This window comes from Acomys russatus, chromosome X (genome assembly GCF_903995435.1).
Source record: "Acomys russatus chromosome X, mAcoRus1.1, whole genome shotgun sequence".
NCBI classification, from domain to species: domain Eukaryota; kingdom Metazoa; phylum Chordata; class Mammalia; order Rodentia; family Muridae; genus Acomys; species Acomys russatus.
Window position 1 is genome coordinate 84,283,614 of NC_067169.1, and position 19,001 is coordinate 84,302,614.

At 43.5% G+C, this 19,001-nt stretch overlaps 1 protein-coding gene across 6 annotated transcripts in view; it reads left to right on the forward strand.

Moving 5' to 3' along the window:
• Tmem164 (transmembrane protein 164) overlaps positions 1-19,001 on the forward strand; it is a 158,884-nt gene that overhangs the window by 2,319 nt on the left and 137,564 nt on the right. The window lies entirely within an intron of this gene.

The following is a 19,001-nucleotide window of genomic DNA, read 5'->3' on the forward strand; positions in this document are numbered from 1 at the left end:
TACTCAGTCTGCTCAGGGGTGTACTGAAGCTATCCATTCATGGAGAATGAGGGAGAAAGCGAAAGCAATCAGATCTTTTTAGATCCCAGGCTGTGGAAAACTTGCTGTGTTTTCCTTGGGGAGAGGGAGTTTTGAAGCCTGCCATTAGCATCTTTATTGCTTTTATATTTGTTGAAGGTTATTCTCAGGAGAATTGGGACAATCCTGCATAAGGCTGGAGGTTGAGGCTATTAGTCTCACTTTACAGCCCCTTCGGGGTTCAAAGATAGAGGTCACATGCCCCAAGGCAAAAGATGGGATGGAAAGCAAACCCACTCTTCAGTCCTAAACAGGGGGTGGCAGAGGTTGCTCTGGCTGTCCTGTAGGAGTTTGCTGTGTATTTGTTGCTCGGATCCTTTCCTGGAAATCCATTTGTTTACACATTCTTGACCTCAGTTTCCTGATCTATAAAATGTGGGGAATGACCTTGGCCCCTTGACATCTTGCATATGGCAAGGAGGTGTAGATAAGTCTGGAATAAAAGGGATGTTATTGATTGGGTTGCTAAAATCATGGAAAAGAGATGGGGTAGGCGGCTTTTTTTTTTTTTTTTTTTGAGAGAGAGAACATGCTGCTTCTTGGGAAGGGGCTCCATTTACAGCAAAGTCCAGGGTTGTCCTAGCTAGACCTTCTGTGCAAATTTGACCAGTCTTCTTTCTTTTTAAATGAATGGCCTTTTGTTAATGAGAGGAAACAACACATCTGAGATGCTGTTGTGTGTGCCTCTTCAGATAGCAGCGCTTTTTTGAGGATGACAGGTGGTGAGGGTCAGAGGGTGCCTCTACAAAGGGGTCTTGAGGCTTCTGGCAACCACAGATTGAGAAGGTCAACAAAGGGTTAGGTTCGGCCTCTGGGACTGTGCTACTGGTGTGATGACGTCAAACCTGGCAGCACCATGGTGTTTTGTTTTGTTTTTTTAAAGACTTATTTATTTATTATGTATACAGTGTTCTGTCTGCATGTACACTTACATGCCAGAAGAGGGTACCAGATCTCATTATAGATGGTTTGAGTCACCATATGGTTGCTGGGAATTGAACTCAGGACCTTTGGAAGAGCAGCTGGTGCTCTTAACCTCTGAGCCAGCATCATGGTTTTTCTTTCTTTCTTTTTATGTATTTGTTTATTTATTTATTTTTGGCTTTTTGAGACAGGGTTTCTCTGTAGCCTTGGCTGTCCTGGACTCATTTTGTAGACCAGTCTGGCCTCGATCCACCTGCCTCTGCCTCCTGAGTGGTGGGATTAAAGGCGTGTGCCACCCTGCCTGGTTTAGCACCTTGGTTTTTGTTTGTTTGTTTGTATTTGTTTTTTTATTTTTTTAAAAAATTTTATTTTAATTTTATTAATTTATTCAGATTACAACTAAAATGTTATCCCATCACTTGTATCCTCCCGTTCCTCCCTCCCTCCCGCTTTCACCCTATTCCCCTCCTCTAGGTCTATGACTGAGGGGGACCTCCTCCCCCACTATCTGGTCATAGGAGAGCAGGGACTGACTTTGACAGGAACTCTGGTACTCCATATTTGACCACCTCCCCTTGGTGGGGAGGCCTGGTGGCACTCAAAGAAAGAATAAGCACCTTGGTTTTTAAAGGAAAAAAATTTAGAGGCTTTTAGAAGACTCCAGAGACCTGGAATTAATTAGTTGTATGGCTTTGGGGGAAGTACCCTTTCTGGGCCTCAGTTTCTCTACCTGTAAGATGAGACAGAGTTGTACCCCTAGGCCCTGACAGTCTGTCCTGGTGAGTCTTTGCTGCTTAGCCGCAGGGGACGTAACAGAGAGCTACTTGGAAAGACTTTTGACCTCCTTGTGCCAAAAAGGGAAACTGGTCTCTGTGGAGGTCAGGAGAGCAGTCAGTCCACCTTTCGCTTTTGTTCCATATGGCTCCTAGTAAAGTAAAATTGTCCAGGTGACCCTCAGGTCACATGTGGAGGATGATGGTACTTGGAAGGACAGATAGATGTTTGGGGGACTACAGGCTGATTTTCTGTGCAGGCTTCCCACGCTCACCCACTCCCCATCCCTCGTAGCTTATGCCCTGAAGCTATAGGGTGAAGGAGAGAAAGGGATCTGCTGGTACAATCTTGCAATGTTCTTAGGGATTGTATTGTACTCCTTTGTCCTCTACCCCTGATCACTGCTTCCTAACCTACTAAGTTAGATCCTATGCTTTGATGCATCCAACTTTCCAATGCCTACTGTGTAGCTCTTCCTTAGAAGCTGGATTGTATGGAATTTTTTAAAAGTTGATGAGAGTCAGTTTAAAAAGAAAAAGCATTAACAACAGATGGTTGTAGCCAGTGTTCTGACTTGGAGGCAGAAATGACTAATGATAGTTTGGAGGACCGCTAACACTTTACATTTATCTAGCACTTTACTGCTTGGAAGGCACTTTCATATGCATTATCTTATTCGAGGTTGTGTGTGATAGATCAGTTTAGGCCTGGAGAAAAAGATGTTAAAATGTTTCCTGTGATTGTGTCTATTGCAAAGGGATATTATGAATCAGGAAATGCTTTTGCAGGTAAATAAGGAGAATTAGGCTACAATGTAGCAACAGACTGAAGCGACTGGAAGTCCTGACAAGGCAAGGCAGATGTTAACTGAAACGGAAAAGAATTTTTACGGTGGATGTGTTTAATGTTTGATATTGTCTCCTGACTCTAGTTTGGCTTTATGGAAAGAGCTTGTAGTAGAGTCAGTTTTAAGTGTGTAGCAAGGGCCATGTTACTTTAGGCCAGGAAGTAGTGGAGTTGGAGGGAAATTGGTTCCTTTCTCCAGTTCTCATTTTTCAGTCTGCAAAATGTTCCCTCGCAATGCCTTGTTACACAGACCCTCGTCACAGCCCTGCTGCCTTTGGGTGGCTGCCAACTGGAGTAACATAAGTAGGGCCATAACTTGTGTCTGAATTCTGTCCCTGATTAGCATTCCTGCTGTTGAGTTTCTTTTCGGGCTTATGTGATTTCTCCGAGGTTTGAGGGTGGTTGACTAATAGTGGCTTATAGGATTGCAGTAGTACCAGCCTAGAGCTGGGCTCCAGCTCAAGATGAAAGTTCTCTGGTTAGCACAGCATTATTAAACCTTGTGCTAAGTATCAGGTCTGTCTGCCAACTACACCAGTAAGGATTTCTTCAGGCATGGACACTCAATCCCCTTTTGCCGGTGATTTTTTGGCAGGTATGCATTATTGCGGGGGAGGGAGGGGGCTCATGGGGGGGGGGGTGAACTTACTGAGCCATTGGGCTGTTTACCAAAAATCTTCCAGCAATTTAGTGGCACAGGTGGCTTTAAATCTCAGCTGCCACAGTGGGAATCTGGGATTAGTCGGAAGAGATTCTTGTAGCTGTTTAAGTCTGAAAAAACAAAACAAAACAAAACAAAAACCAAAAAGCTATAGTTTCTCAGCAGAAGAGTTAAATTAAATGCCAGACAGGCTGGATGTGATGGCAAATGCCTGCAATTTCAACACCTGGAGGTTTAGGTAGGACAGGAAGTTCAAGGCCAGTCTGGACTACATAATGAGACCCTGTGTCAAGTTGAAACACAACAGTCTGGCTCATTGCGTCTGTAAGGAATGAGGACCTAGGACTAACTTTAACTTATTAGTTCTTTGTTTTCTTTTTTTGTTTCTTTCTTTTTTCTCTTGATGCATCTTATTTTATTTTTCTTGCATTCAATTATGTTGTGTTTGTTTTAAGAAACATGCATTGTTTAATTGGTAAATTCCTGTGGGTTCTGTGTATGTCTGTGTTAACATCTGATTAGGCCCTGAACTTAGCCAGGTACAACATACACAGCTGAATCTTCAGTGCCTGAACACACAAAGCAGACCAAGCATTTAACAAATGATAACTGACCTGTAGCTCCCAGCTAGTACTTTTTTTCTTTTTAGTTTCAGTCAGTAATACGGAACCCTTTCTTGTTTTGTAAATTTATTTTATTATTGCGCGTGTGTCGGGGGGGGGGGAGAGGGGGGAGGGAGGGAGGGAGAGACTGACTGACTATACACAAATACCACAGTGCATGCATGGAGGTCAGAGGACAACTTCCAGATGTTAGTTATCCTAAATATCTACTTTAGGTCCTTGGACTTGAACTGAGGTTGTCCAGCTTGCACAGCAAACACTTTTATTCTCTGAGCCATCTCTGCAGCCCAGCCCTCTCTTTAGAACTGTGTTTGTTATTACATATTCTGTCTTTCAAAAATATAATACATTAGAGGTTTGATTTCTACCAGATAGGGCTTTCCTGCCTTGGGTTTGCTAACATTTAATTTTCTTCTCTCCCCTGTTTTTCTTTCTGTCTTTCCCTCCCTCTCTCCCTCCCTCTCTCCCTCCCTTTCGTTGACACAAGAACTAACCATGCCATTCTTGCTGGCATGGAACTCATTTTGTAGACAAAGCAGGTCTCAAATTCACAGGCTCCTGCTACCCAAGTTACAGGAATAAAAGTGGGCAACCCCCAGCCTCTCCCCTTCTAAAAGTATAGAGTGGTACATAGTCACAGATTCTACCCCTTGGGCTAGGCTATAGGCCAATTGGAAGAGTTCTTGTCTTACATGCCTGGAACCTTAGGCCCGGTAAGCCAGGCATGGTGGCACATGCCTGTAGTCACAGTAGTGGAGAGGTAGAGACAGGAGGAGTTCAAAGTTCAAGGTTATCTTTAGCTACATAGCAAAACTGAGGCCATTTTGGGGTGTATGAGACCCATTCAAAAACAGAAACGAAACAGAACAGAACCAAGCTTTTGGTGGTACCCTCTGTGACTTATTGAACATTGACTGGTGCATTTCTTTTACCAAAGGATGGATTTATTTAAGAGAAATTCTGAAAAAGAGTTTAGAATGAGGATTTCTGTCCCCCTCCCCTTGACTTTAGATGAGACACACCTCCATATTCCCCATCTGTGGTCGGGAGCACTGATTACTGTTTGTACATGGGATCTATGTTCATGGGTAATGGGTACAATGAGGGATCCAGCAATCAGCTGGCTGCTTATCAGATGCGCCATGTCCTGGGCCATCAGACCAGCAAGACACACCAGGGAATTAATGTTTATATGGGTCTCAGCATTGAAGCATGACATTGCTTTAGTTTATTTTATTCTTCCCTCCAGAGAAAATTGCAGAGAATTTCCCCATCTTTCATTGTCAGTAGTCTTTAGGAGACCCCATTTATTATAACTGGAGGTACTGTGGATTGGTGGGTTAAGCATGGGCATCTAACACTGAGGTTGAAGATTATTGCTACCTACGGCTTTCTGTGGGAACCTGAGCCAATTATTTAACTTTTTCCTTTCCAGATCTTCACCATGAAAATGAATACAGGGAAAGCGAACCTTTTTAATCTGCTAAGCAACTCTGTGGTCACTTAACCAGAGAAGCTGGCCAATGTTGATCAAAATGGCAGATGACCAATGTGGGTCTCCTTTAATTCAACTCCTTTTCAGTTTTCCTGATGGCTCCTGGGAGCCATTTTTCGAATAATTCTTGTTGTTTTTCTCTGGATCCTTGCCCATGTCTCCATGCCCTTATGATGCACAGCATGCAGAACTGGGCACCGTAAGTCTTAGCAGCAGTCCAGCCCATACCAAGCACAGAGGGATGCTTTTTCCTCTCAGCCTTTTCATGCCACGCACCTGTGAACACAACCCAGCATCATTGTGCTTGCTTTTAAATAACAGCAAGTGTCTGGCTCCTGCTTAGTGCCTGACTGCAGGCTCGCTGGATTTTGTTCCCATTCCCACACATACACCAATCACCTTCTCGGTTTCCACAGGGTTTGTTTTGGGTTCTTTCTCTCTGTTAAGTTCCCATTGAAGCCTTTTCTAGACGATCCTGACCTGACTCCGGTTATTCTTGTCATTCTATTAAAATCTTTTGTCCTCCTTTCCCAACTCTCTCTGCACTTGTCAGAATATTGGGCAAGGGGTTGGAATATACAGCTTAGCGGTGGAGTGGAGTGTGTGCTGTGTGTCCTTCATATGCATTTTGGTTTGGGTTGATTGGTTGCTGAGGGCTCTTGGTTTTGCATGCTTCTTCAGTTTCCAATGTTAGCAGGGACCGTTTTTGTTTTTTATAAGAAAAGGCAAGTATTAGCTTAACTCCATGCAGACCTGAGTATAATGGTGTACAAACATGGTAACTGGCCGGGCACACCTTTAATCTCAGCGCTAGGCAGGCGGATCGCTGTGAGTTGGAGGCCAGCCTGGCCTACAAAGGGAATCCAGGACAGCCAGGGCTACACAGAGAAACCCTGTCTCAAAAAACCCAAAACCAAACAAGCAAAACAACAACAACATGCTAGTTCTCTAATTGTAGTGGGCCTGGATAATGGCAAATGGCAACAGACTAAGTGACTGACAGACTTGATGGTTTGTCCCGTGTCTCTCTGACCCACCCCCACCCCCGGCCTGTGTTCCCTTGAGGTCTCCGACATGGTTCACAGGTCTGTTGAGCCCAGGAAGTGAATCCTCTGATCTGTTTTGAAACTGCCAGAGGATAGAATCAGGCTCAGTTCTAGAGCACTCAAGTCTTGTAGAATCTCCACCTCAATAACCTCATGGTTATTAAAACCATGGCCCACTCTGGAGCTGAAGTATGACTTTCATCCTGCTCAGGAAATGATACTGCTGGATTGCCATCTTTACCCCCTGGCAGACAGCTGGGTATGACACCTTTAAATTCTTGTTTTAATATATAAATAAAAAGCATATTAGGCCAGTGACTCACTTTCCTTTTTTTTCCCCCCTCTTCTGGACTTTTCACTGGTAGCTCATTGTCATTTGTGTCAACTTGAAATGATCTCAACAAGAGCCAAAAATTTCAGCTTGTCCTTGTCTTTCATAGCTTTATTATTGCCATTTATTTTGAAGTACCAGGAAATAGTGGCTCCTATGCTTTGTGTGTGCTGGACACGTGTCATACCAAACCCCATTTTTTTTTCCTCTGCATATGTTTTGTTGCACTGAGAGTATGTTAGTCTCAAAGGTCCCTCAAAGGCCAGTTGGAACAGACATGACAAGAGCTATGGCTATGGAGAGTAGTGACCCTCTGGGCATAATGTAGATGCCTGACTCGCTAGATACAGCAGGTCCAGGGTATGGATGGCATTATGATCTTTTGATTTTTTTTTTTTTTGAGCCAGGATCTTTCTATGTAACTGTGGCTGCCCTACAACTCACAGAGATCTGCCTGCCTCTGCCTCCTTAATGCTAGAATTAAACATCATACAACATGGACTGGGGCTGACATTGTGAATAGTTGTGTGTGTGTGTGTGTGTGTGTGTGTGTGTGTCTGTGCGTGTGCGTGCGTGCATGCGGATGTCTTGGTGCAGGTTGAGATAAGGTCTCACTATGTAGCTCTGGCTGTCTAGAATCTCACTACATAGACCAGGCTGGCCTAGAACTCACAAATATCTGCTTGTGCTGCCTGCCTCCCAATTGTTGAGATTAAAGGCATGTACTACTATACCCATCTTGGCATTCTGAATTTTCAAGACACTCCTTGGTGGGCTGGAGATATTGCTCCACTTGGTAGAACTCTTTTCCAGCATGCACACTACTATGGAATCAGGTGTAGTGGTCATACCTGTAATCCCAGCACTCTAGAGGTAGACTGTCCAAACTAAACAAAAAACCCTCATGGTGTCTTATATTGGTCAGGCGTGGCTCCCACTTTGGGAGACATGTGGCTGAAATAGTAAGTGGGAAGATCTCTCAACTGCTTCTGATTGGTATAAAGCTAGATGGCCTTTGGGCTTCTGACAGCAGTGTATATAGGTTGGTAGTATAGGCTATGTAGGTAGTTTATGCAGTTATATAGTTTATGTAGGTAGTGTGGCTTAAGTGACAGGATAAGGTCATCAAGCTTTTGTTAGGTGATTTTTGTTTTGTTTTGTTTTTCAAGAAAGAGTTTCTCTGTGTAGCCTTGGCTGTCCTGGGCTCACTTTCTGGACCAGGCTTGAACTCACAAGAGATCCACCTGCCTCTGCCTCCCTGAGTGCTGGGATTAAAGGCTTGTGTTGCACCACTGCACCCAGCTGTGAGGTGAGTCTTTTTTTCTTTTTTTTTCTTTTTGGTTTTTTGAGACAAGGTTTCCCTGTGTAGCCTTGGCTGTCCTAGACTTGCTTTGTAGACCAGGCTGGCCTCAAACTCACAGCGATCCACCTGCCTCTGCCTCTGCCTCCCGTGTGCTAGGATTAAAGACATGCTCCACCACGCTTGGCCATGAGGTGAGTCTTAAGGGAGTTGTTATGTCATTAGACTATTTCAAGTAGGCCTTTGTCACCTTCTAGTTCTACATTCGTCTCCTCTAGCTAGTAAGTTCTTCCAACTGCCAGGAGGCCATGTTAAGAAAATATTTTTTATGTGCATTGGCGTTTTGCCTACATGTATATCTGTATGAAGCTGTCAGATCTTGAAGTTACAGACAGCTGTGCGCTGCCATAAGGGTGCTGGGAATTGAACCCTGGTCCTCTGGGAGAGCAATCAGTGCTCTTTTATCCACTAAGCCATCTCTCCAGCTCCACAAAGACGTCATTTTGACTACTGGTTAACTATCTGTATGTGTGAGCCTCTTGTTTGAAATGGTTGTAAGAACTTATTCCTCCTTATTACTTTGAGTGATATTTTTGTTTTATGTGTGTGGAAATTTGCCTACATGTATATGTATATGTTGTATGTATGACTAAGCACCGTGTGTGTGTGTGTGTGTGTGTGTGTGTGTGTGTGTGTGTGTCTGGTGCTTGCTGGAAGCCAGAAGAGGGCATGGGATCTCTGGGGACTGAAGTTACAGATGGTTGGGAGCTACTATGTAGGTGCTGGGAACTGAACCTGGATCCTTTGCAAGAGTGACTCCTGAGCCATATCTCCAGTTCTGAATTTGTTCATTTCTGTATTCATTTAATAAACATTTATGAATGCCTGATGTATGCCAAACATTAGAGCCAGGCACTGGAGATTCAACAATAAATAATCGCAATCGGCTTTTAAAAAAGATTTATTTATATATTTATTTATTATGTATATACTGCTCTGCCTGCATGCACACCGGCATGCCAGAAGAGGGCATCAGATCACATTATAGATGGTTATGAGCCACCAGGTAGTTGCTGAGAATTGAACTTGGGACCTCTGGAAGAGCAGTCATTGCCCTTAACCTCTGAGCCATCTCTCCAGCCCCCAGGAGCAACGATCTTATATTACTCATTGTTTAGATGAGAAAGACAAAACAATAGATCAACTAATTTACACTATGTGTAGAGTCATACAGGAATGAAACAGGAGGTGAATATGTTTTCTAGAATGCATTTAAGAAACTTTTTTTTTTTCGTTGAGGTAACATTTAATTTGAGCTGGTTCACATAGGCATGTAAGCTTCATGCGAGCAGGGCCTTGTTTGCTTTGTTCTCTGTGTAAGTACATACAATGAGGCCCAATAAAGAGGGAAATAAATGCATTCTAGCCATATTACACAATGTATGGGCCAGTCATGGGAACATAGACTCTTTAATTCTAACACTGAGGAGGCAGAGGCAGGCAGATCTCTGTAAGTTTTAGGCTAGCCTGGTCTACATGATGAATTCCAGGCCAGCCAGGGCTACATAGAGAGAGATCCTGTCTTTAAAAATAGAGAGAAAAAGAAAAGAAAGAAAGAATAATAAATGAATGTGTGAATAAATGAATTTGGGAAGGGTGAGGGCACCTAATATGTTCAGGGTCCTAAATCTGATCCTGACTCTGCCAGATCAAAAGCAGAAGATCCTAGACATGATGTTCCTGCCTCCTTTATAGCACAGCGTCTTAACTGTAACCTGCAGATATTTGCATCTTATCAGGGTCACATTTCCGGTTTCTTTCTCATCAAGGCAAGTGAAGCTTTAAGAGTGCTTTGTCATTTCTGGGCCATTGATAGAAGTCACAGATTATCACAAAGTTTCAGTAAAGGATATGCAACACAGAGAATCATGTTCTATGCCCTGTTCAAAGAAGGCCCATGCCGTCAAGGACAGATGCCCAGAACGTTGAGGTCAGTTAGCAGGGATTAGTGGAGATAGCCTCACGTGCAAGCTGGAGGTGATTATGTAGTTGTTCCTGAGATGGTTGCCTTCTTGAGTGCTAGTTTCATAGCAGAATTCAACACATCGTCTTTTCTCCTCCCTCTCTTTCTCCCTCCCTCTCTCCTTCCTTCCCTTCTTTTTTTCCAAGACTTGTTGTTGCCTTCCTAATTTCTTTTTGATGCAGTCTTTCTTTCCCATTTCTCTCTTTCTGCCTGACAACTCCATTCAAGTTGGCCTTCTTCCAGATTGTTTCAAGCTCTAGCACAATGCCTTCTACGGTGTAAAATGCCAGTTTCAGGACTGGCGAGATGGCTCAACAGGTAAAGGCACTTGCTGCTAAGCCTGTTGATGTGGATTTGATCCCCGGGACTCCTATAATGGAAGAAGAGAACCAACCCCTGCAACTGGTCTTCTGATCATACTAAGTAAATAAATATAATTTTTAAAAATCTCTATTTCATTAGAGAATGTGCCATGCCTGGAGGATCCGGGAAGAATGTTCCTCCATTTAAAATGTGCACACTCAAGTGGGAAAGGCATGTGGACTGACTTCATTGGTTATCTGGGAAAGAATGAGTTTTTTTTTTTTTTTTTTTTTGGTTTGTTTGTTTGTTTGTTTGTTTTTTAAGAATGAGCTTTTAAAAATTGTCTTTTTCTTTTATTTTTCCAGTTTCAACATATTATCTGTCAACATTTTTGTGACTTTGAATTTTTTGGATATTTTAGTGCGTGTGTGTGTGTGTGTGTGTGTGTGTGTGTGTGTGTTTGTGTGTGTGTGTGTGTGTGTATGCCTGTGCATGTGTGGAGATCAGAGGGCAGAGGGCAGCTTTGAAAGTTGGTTCTCTCCTGTCATATGGATCCTGTAGATGGAACTTAGGTCATTGGGTTTGTCACCAAATGCCTTTACCTACTGAACTGTCTTTCTAGCCCATGGTTATGTCATTTTAAAAAGTGAAAGAGCCAAGCTGGGTATGCTGCACTCATTTTTGGTCCCAGCACTGGGGAGGCAGAGGCAGGCAGATCAATGTGATCTGGAGCCTGGCCTGGTCTCCAGACTGAGTTCCAGGATAGTCAGGGCTGTGTAGTGAGACAGTGTCTCAAAAACAGAAAAGAAAAATTAATTTATTAAAAATAAAGAAAGTTGTTGCATTATTTATTTTAGAGATTCTCCTTTTGTGTTTAGTTTCTTTGTCTTTGGACAAAGGACTGAGAACACATTAAAAGTACTTTGAGTATCAGTCAGGAAGACAGCCTTTTATGCATAGCTCCTTAAGAGGAGTGGAACCAGAAAACCCTTTGACTCCATGTGTTTATTTAAGACATTCTGCTTGAAGATGTGAGGCTCTGGGCTCTGGATTTTTCATGTTTTCTAATGTTAATGTAAACAGAACTGGTACACTTGCAGAAAAATGAATATTCTTCTTCTTGCTAGTCACTGCTGTCATTTTCTATTATTTCTTTGTGTGAATTTGTTTAAAAGGAAAAAAAAACCCTTTTTAAAACGACTGTTTGAGTTTAAAAATCAATAAACCTCACTAGGGGCTGGTGGCACAGGACTTTAATCCCAGCCCTCAGGGGGCAGAGGGTGGTGGATCTCTAAGTTCAAGGCTAGCCTGGTCAACAGAGTGAGTTCCAGGCTAGCCATGGCTATACACAAAAACCCTGTCTTTAAAAAAAAAACAAACAAAAAAACCAAACCACCACCACCACCACCACCAACAATAACAACAACAACAACAACAACAAAAAACAACAATTAAAAAAAAAAAGAAAGAAAGAAAAGGGAAGGGGGAAAAATAGAAACAAAAATCAATAAATTAGCCAGGCATGGTGGCACATTTAATTCCAGCACTCAGGAGGCCATGGCAGGCCGATCACTGAGTTCGAGGCTAGTGTGATCTGCATAGTGAATACAATTAGAGCTACTTAAGCGACCCTGTCTCAAAAATCAAACAAACAAAAACAAAAAACCCAAAACAACAAAAATAAAACCCACCCAAAAAACAACCAACTGAACACCCCCCCAATGAAAACCCCCAAATCAATCAACCTTGTTTTCAAAGAAAAACAATGATGGAAGTTCCTAGTTACCTTATCCTGGCCTATATTGTGCCCAGGGTTTGTGCTTTTTTTTCCTGCCCCATTTTCCAGCTAGAACTGCAGCTATCAATACCTTTTCACCGTGGTGGAGTGGTGTTGTGTATTGGTTGGTTCCAGAGGTTGTGCACAGTAGGGAATCTGGAAGTGCTAGAAGCCTGGCGGGTTTGGCAGTGCAAACTCTGGCCTGTGGCAGGTGCTCAGGTGTGCCAGAGATAGAGAAGCAGATCCTCTGGAAGGGGACAGGAAGCATGAGCCTGTCGTCATTCTATTCCAGTGCTTTCCACCTCCCCATCTCCATCACACATCAGCAGTGCTGTCACCTTGGGGGTATATTTGGCGTGTGAGCAGAATGGCCTCTGCCAGGTCACCAGCTGTGTTTGCAGAAAAGACTCTAGCTGACTGGGCTCTGGCTGTTGCTAGCAAAGAGACATTTCATTCAGGTGCTGATTAAATAAGGCACAAAGCCAGATTGCACATTAAGGTCCTTAACTGTGGCTCTGGGAGCCCGAAGTAAACATTTATTAGGTGTTCTGGGCATAGCATTAGCAGAGGACCATGGTGAGGTGTTATCTCAGAAATCGGGTCGAAGGAAATGGGAGCTAGGAGACACCTCTAGAAGGAGATGGATCCTTTTTTCCTAGAATAACCGGACCCGAATGGCTGATATGTACACAGAAGGACTAGAGAGGTTTTCTAGCCTTTAACTTGCTTCGGACACAGCGGGGTTCCTGACTAAGTAGGGCAGTAGAAATATCTCCTCATCCTAATATAAGTTGAGCCTAGTGGAGATAGCTTTTGAGTTCTATTCCCTGGGTTTGGCTTTGAGTTCCTTTACCTTGTGACCTTAGCATGCTGTTTAACTATTCTGTCAGCTTCACTCACCTATAAAATAGGAGTACTACCAGCACCTACCAAACAGGAATGTTGTGAAAATTAAATGAAGTCATTTCAATTAAGCGTTCGACAGAAGTCCTGGTTCAGTGTGAGCACGCAACCGAAGGTTAGTTTTTTACTGGCAGTTATTGTAGCAGTGTGTATTTCAAGGCAGCTGTGGAATATGATGGGAAAAAAGGGTGGGTTGCTATAGTCTCACATTCAAGTCCTTTTAGCTATGTAACCCTGAGTAGCTTAGCGCGTGCTTCCATATTTGTGAAATGAAATGACCACATATAAATATAATAAGGTTGTGAAAAATACCAGTAAGCCACTTACTGTTGTAAATGGTGCATACATAGTGCACGTCGTCAGTAGGCTTTAGCTGTGATAGTGATGATGAAGGTGGCAGCAGTCACTACTTGCCCACTATCACTCCAACTACCATGAAACGAGAGATGTGTCATGATTAGCATTATGACTGCTGCCGTTTCAAGCCTGGGTGCCTGATGGTAAGACTTTGATACTGAATTTAGAATTTTAGCTAACAAACATTTCCCTGGAATGTTTGTATGAGGCATGCAGTGGGCAGAAGTACTGGTGGTGGTAATGATTGTGGGTATTGGAAAGGTTACCTTAGGTTAACCAGTCCTTTGGAACAGTGGGGAGCAAGAAGTGGCCCCAGTGGTTTTCCATGGGCCTCTTGGCTTACTTATTCTTTCTTTTTATCAGTGGGCTGACTCCGTGGTGCAAGCTATCTTGAGATTGGTAGTCTAGGAAACCAGGAAGTAGATGAGCAACAGTATGAAAGGAGTGGCTTTCGGTGGGTGTGGTGGATAAAGATAGGTGAATGGATTTCCTTTTTCCTTTTTTCCGTAATGTCTTTTCTTTATTTTTCCTTTTTTTTTTTTTTTTTTTTTTTTTTTTTTTTTGGTTTTTCAAGACAGGGTTTCTCTGTGTAGCCTTGGCTGTCCTGGACTTATTATGTAGACCAGGCTGACCTCGAACTCACAGCGATCCACCTGCCTCTGCCTCCCAAGTGCTGGGATTAAAGGTCTGCACCACCACGCCCAGCTTCTCTAATGCCTTTTGATGGAGGGTTAGGTAATTAGTTGTTCATGGAGAATGAACCACTCACAAAGTTTAGAGAAAGGGAGGTTGATTCTTTATTTCTTATGTTGTTGCTGAGCCTGGGGATGGAACTCAAGGCCTTGTGTATACTGGACAAAGTGTTCTACCACTGAGCTACATGCATACTCAGGCCCAGAAAAGCAGCTTTAAAGCAGACCAGTATTTTAGCTAATGGGGGAGGCATAGTGTAGTGGAAAGTGTGCTACTTAGGGGGTCAGACCCGTGATGCCTTTGCTTATATTATCAGCAGATAGACCACTACTACCACCACCACCACCGACAACAACAACAGCAACAACAAGCAAACAAATCACAATGCCTTCTTACAGTTCTAGTATTTGGGAAACCTCTCTTTTAAAAAACTTCTGGGTTTTTGTTTGTTTGTTTGTTTGTTTGGTTTGGTTTGGTTTTTGGTGTTTTGAGACAGGGTTTCTTTGTATATCCTTGGCTGTCCTGGACTTACTTTGTAGACCAGGCTGGCCTCGAACTGACAGAGATTCTCCTGCCTCTGTCTCCTGTGCTCTGGAATTTAAGCCACCAGTCACTACAGGAAGACCCAATTTAAATGCAGTTTCCAGGCCTTATATACCTTTGTCATGTGACTTTACAGCCATGGGATAGAGAGGGACCTAACACCCTTCTTGGGAGGTCCTCCAGTATATTCACAAGCATTGGTGGGTAAATAGGCTCTTTTTTAGATGAGGACTCAGGAGGCTATGGTGTTGTCTGTGATAGTCCCCATTCCCTGGGAGAGCTGTTTGGAGCATGCTCTACAGTCAACAGCAATCCAAGGGAAGGACAGCCATTAGAATTTAGCTTTTCAAGCTAAGCGGTGGTGGCCCACACCTTTAGTCCCAGCACTCAGGAGGCAGAGCAGGCGGACCTCTGAGTCCAAAGTCAGCCTGGTCTACAGAGCAAGTTCCAGGACAAGCCAGGGCTACACAGAGAAACCTCATCTCAAAATAAATAAATAAATAAATAAATAAAATTAGCTCTTCAAAACTCACTAGAAAGGATTGCAATAAAGGGTCCCATTCATATTAGTACTTGCTCCTCTTCTGTTTGCATTTTGTTAAGGGTTTCCTTTATTGAGGCTTCAGGAACGTGTGTGTGTGTGTGTGTGTGTGTGTGTGTGTGTGTGTGTGTGTGTGTGAGACTGCACTTTTATTCTGTTCACTTACTGCACTTTATTCTCTGTGCCCTGCAGGAATGTTGCTGTAAGGGTCATCGTGTACAAGTGCCTCATTATCTTGAACATTTTCACACTGGACCCCCTGCCCCCTCCCCCCCTGCCTCTCCCCACCCCCACCCCCGGGGGCATTTTTCTTTTCCAGCAGTAAGCAATATGGGCACCCAGAGGAAAGTGAGCCCTTTTACCCGTGAGTCTCCATTCTGTGTACCTTCCCCATCCAGCTCTCCTAAGAACAGCCACTTGAGCTAGCACCAGCCAAGGCTATGTGTCCTTGCTTGTGGGATTTTTTTTTCTTTTGGCCAGTAAGTGAAGAAAGAGATTGACCTCCATCCATGTGGCTGTCCTTCCTGGAAAGGCCTCTGAGGGGCAAGTTTTGTCTTAGGCCAAAGAGTTAGAGATGACCTACTGTCCAAGGCTGAGTTGGATTTGCCAAGAATGTGAAGGTTGCGCATGTGCCTGGGTCTGCTGACCAGCCCGTTCCTGTTTGGTCATGTTTCACAGCTAGTGGTGTTTGCTCAGATGGCCCCATGTGGAAACCAGGCTTGGATGACTTCCCAAATTTCTTACTCCCCGCTTTGGGTCTGTCTTGAAAAACAATTTGCAAAGTACATTGTGGCCCACACCTGTTATTATTTTTTTTAAATCCTCCTTTTTAGAATAGTCACGTCACTGTAACCTAGGATTAAGTCCTGAATCCTGCTGTGACTGACCCCCTTTGGAGGGTTCTTTAGTTCCAGCGATAATAGAACTTAAAAACTGATTCAGAAGGAAGCATAAGGAACATTTTATTGAGGATTTTGAGCTAGATATAAGTTTGCAAGTAGCTACGTGGGCAGGGAGGAGGACATCAGAGAAAGAATGAAAATACTGAGTGTTAGGGCAAGTATATGTAGACTTTATGTTTAAGTTTTTATTGTATATTTAGGATTTTAACTGCTATCCAAAGAAGTAATAAAGGGTGGAGAGGTATGCTTTTTGAGTTAGAAATCAGAAAAGCAGGCAAACTTACAAGCAAATGCATCAAAGAAGAGGCTTCTGGGAGATATAAGTTCATTGTCTCATTATAAAAGGATAATTAGTCCTCCCATCTTCTTAGCATGTTTTCACTTTCCCTGAAGGTGGTCACTGGCAGGCACAAGTGGATTAATGATTAAGACAGGGAAGGAGCAATAGCATGTTTTACGGTTTTATAATCTTTGGCTAGTTAAACACATTGTTTCCATCCTGACCCAGAGATAGAGCTCAGATCCCATTCTCACATCATGTCCTTTGTCCTTTAAGGAGATCTGTCAGGAGGAGGTGGCTTTCCTTTAATGGGCTAACAAAGCTCTGCTGTCTCTGCCTTCCTTCCTTCTGCATCGCTTTATAAATTTTAAGGAAGAGAAACTGTGATGTTTCCCTTTCTTAAGATTAGTATGTTAGTGCTGGAGAGATGGCTCAGAGGCTGAGAGCACTGGCTGCTCCTCCAAAGGTCCTGAGTTCAATTCCCAGCAATCACATGATGGCTCACAACCATCTATAATGTGATCCGATGGCCTCTTCTGGTGTGCAGGTATTCATGCAGGCAGAACACTGTGTACATAATATAAATAATTCATTTAAAAATTGGTGTGTTATCAGAGAAATGAGGGTGGAGTCCAAAGCTCAGCATGAGTTGGGAGAGTTCATCCTCCATGGCCCCCCTGTCTGACGGTTGTCTGACTGGCTATCTAGTGCTTCAACATTCTCCAGGGCTTCCCTTGTCAACAGGTTTTTCTCATTTTCTTGTCATGTACTTTAAGCATAGCTGGCTCCCACTCCTGGGATTGTGGGTGTATGCAGCAGTGCAACTGGTATGATTATCGTACGGAGGCTTCTTGTCTGGTGAGCCTCCTGTAGATCTTTGAACTATTGTAAACCAGGAACGGCTCTGATGGACAAAGAAGTGTGAGATTTCAGAGGAGGAGCTCACTGTAATGTTTCATTAGCTTGTACACTCCTGGAAAAGTTGACAGTAATAATAACATTTGTGACTTTGTGTCTTAGACAAGGCGTTTGTCTTTTTATTGTAGTCCAGATTGTCCGTGCACTCAGGAGCCTTCTTCCTCCGCTTCTGAGTTCCAGGATAACAAGGGTGCATCACCATGCCCCCAAAACAACCTGCAACATTTTTGAGCACTCACTAAATATGCTGCTGGCTTGGGGCTGCCTACAGCCCATGTATTACTTCATTTGCACCCTTCCACAAGGTCACTTTGGGTTTATCTAATTGTTTCATGTGCTTCTAGTTCATTTCCCTTTTTCTTGCCTTGTAGACATAGGATATTCCAGCAACACTTTCTTCAATTGTTGAAACAGCTGAGTGATTGGAAAAAGAGCTAAGAGAAAACCTCAGAGATTAGCTCAGAGCTGTCATCAATCCTTCCTCATTTGGTAGATGAGCAAATGACTCAGGCAGGTGAAATAACTGCCCAAAGTTGGGGCAGCCGAGTAAGTCAGAAAGCGAGGTCAACATTAGCATATGATGAACTCTATTGGCTGTGAGAAGGATTGGAAACCCCTTCCCCAAGGTCAACAGGTTAACTGCACTTGCAAAAAAAATAAAAAATAAAAAGGCTCAAGATATAAATGGGCTCCTTATAACTGCCCCCGTCAGTACAGCAGGGATACCACTGAGCTTTCTCCCAGCTCCGCTCCCCTTTTCTCTTGGAAGCGCATTCTCTCCATCCAATCTTTCATTGTCATCTACCTATCCGTGTCCAATCTCTTGTTCTGGGACACAGGAACCTAGGACTCTCAGCAGATGCCCAGTGGGTACACATGTCTAGCTGTGGCAAAGTTACACAGCTAAATGGATTCCAACTTAGTGTCTTTATTGTAATACCTTGTATGGCCTCCTTACACCTCTCACTGTCATGACATAAAATGGACCTAGACTTTGGCTTTTGCCCACAGAAACCTTGTCTGTGACATGCAGGATTAAACCGTGTGCCTTGCACACACTAGCACTTTACCCCTAAGCTACTTCTCTAGCCCGAGAAATCTTGTGAGGTTTGGACATTGCTATCCATAGCATTTTTCAAAATGAAGACCCTTTTGCTGCAGTCTCCCTGTGTACCTGTTTGGTTTCATGACTTTTTTGCTGTTCTGCCCCAGCCCACACACACTCTTCCTCTTCCTCTTCTTGTTGTTCTTGTTCTTGTTCTTGTTCTTCTTCTTCTTCTCCTCCTCCTCCTTCTCCTTCTCCTTCTTCTTCGCCTTCACTTCTCCATAGGAGAGCCTGGTCTTGATGCCAGGATTTCTGGCTGCCTGTCATAGACAGGGGGTACAGGGAGCTGTGTGAACATATGAGCCTGTGTGTTGAACCAGTGTGGCCTGACCCCAGGTGCTGTTTGCTTACAATCATTACACATGCAGCTGTGGCTAGAAACAGCCCATTCCTTTTCTCCTCTGTAAAAGAGACCCACACCTGGGACCCATATCAGCAGTCAGAAGCATTATCAAGCATAAGCAACAGTGGTCAAAGAGGACAAAGGTCAAGATAATATGCTAGCGCAGTGAACTTGAACAATGCACAGGGAGAGAAAGTACTGGGTTAAGTGCTTGGTAGACTGGGTCCTGGTTTTA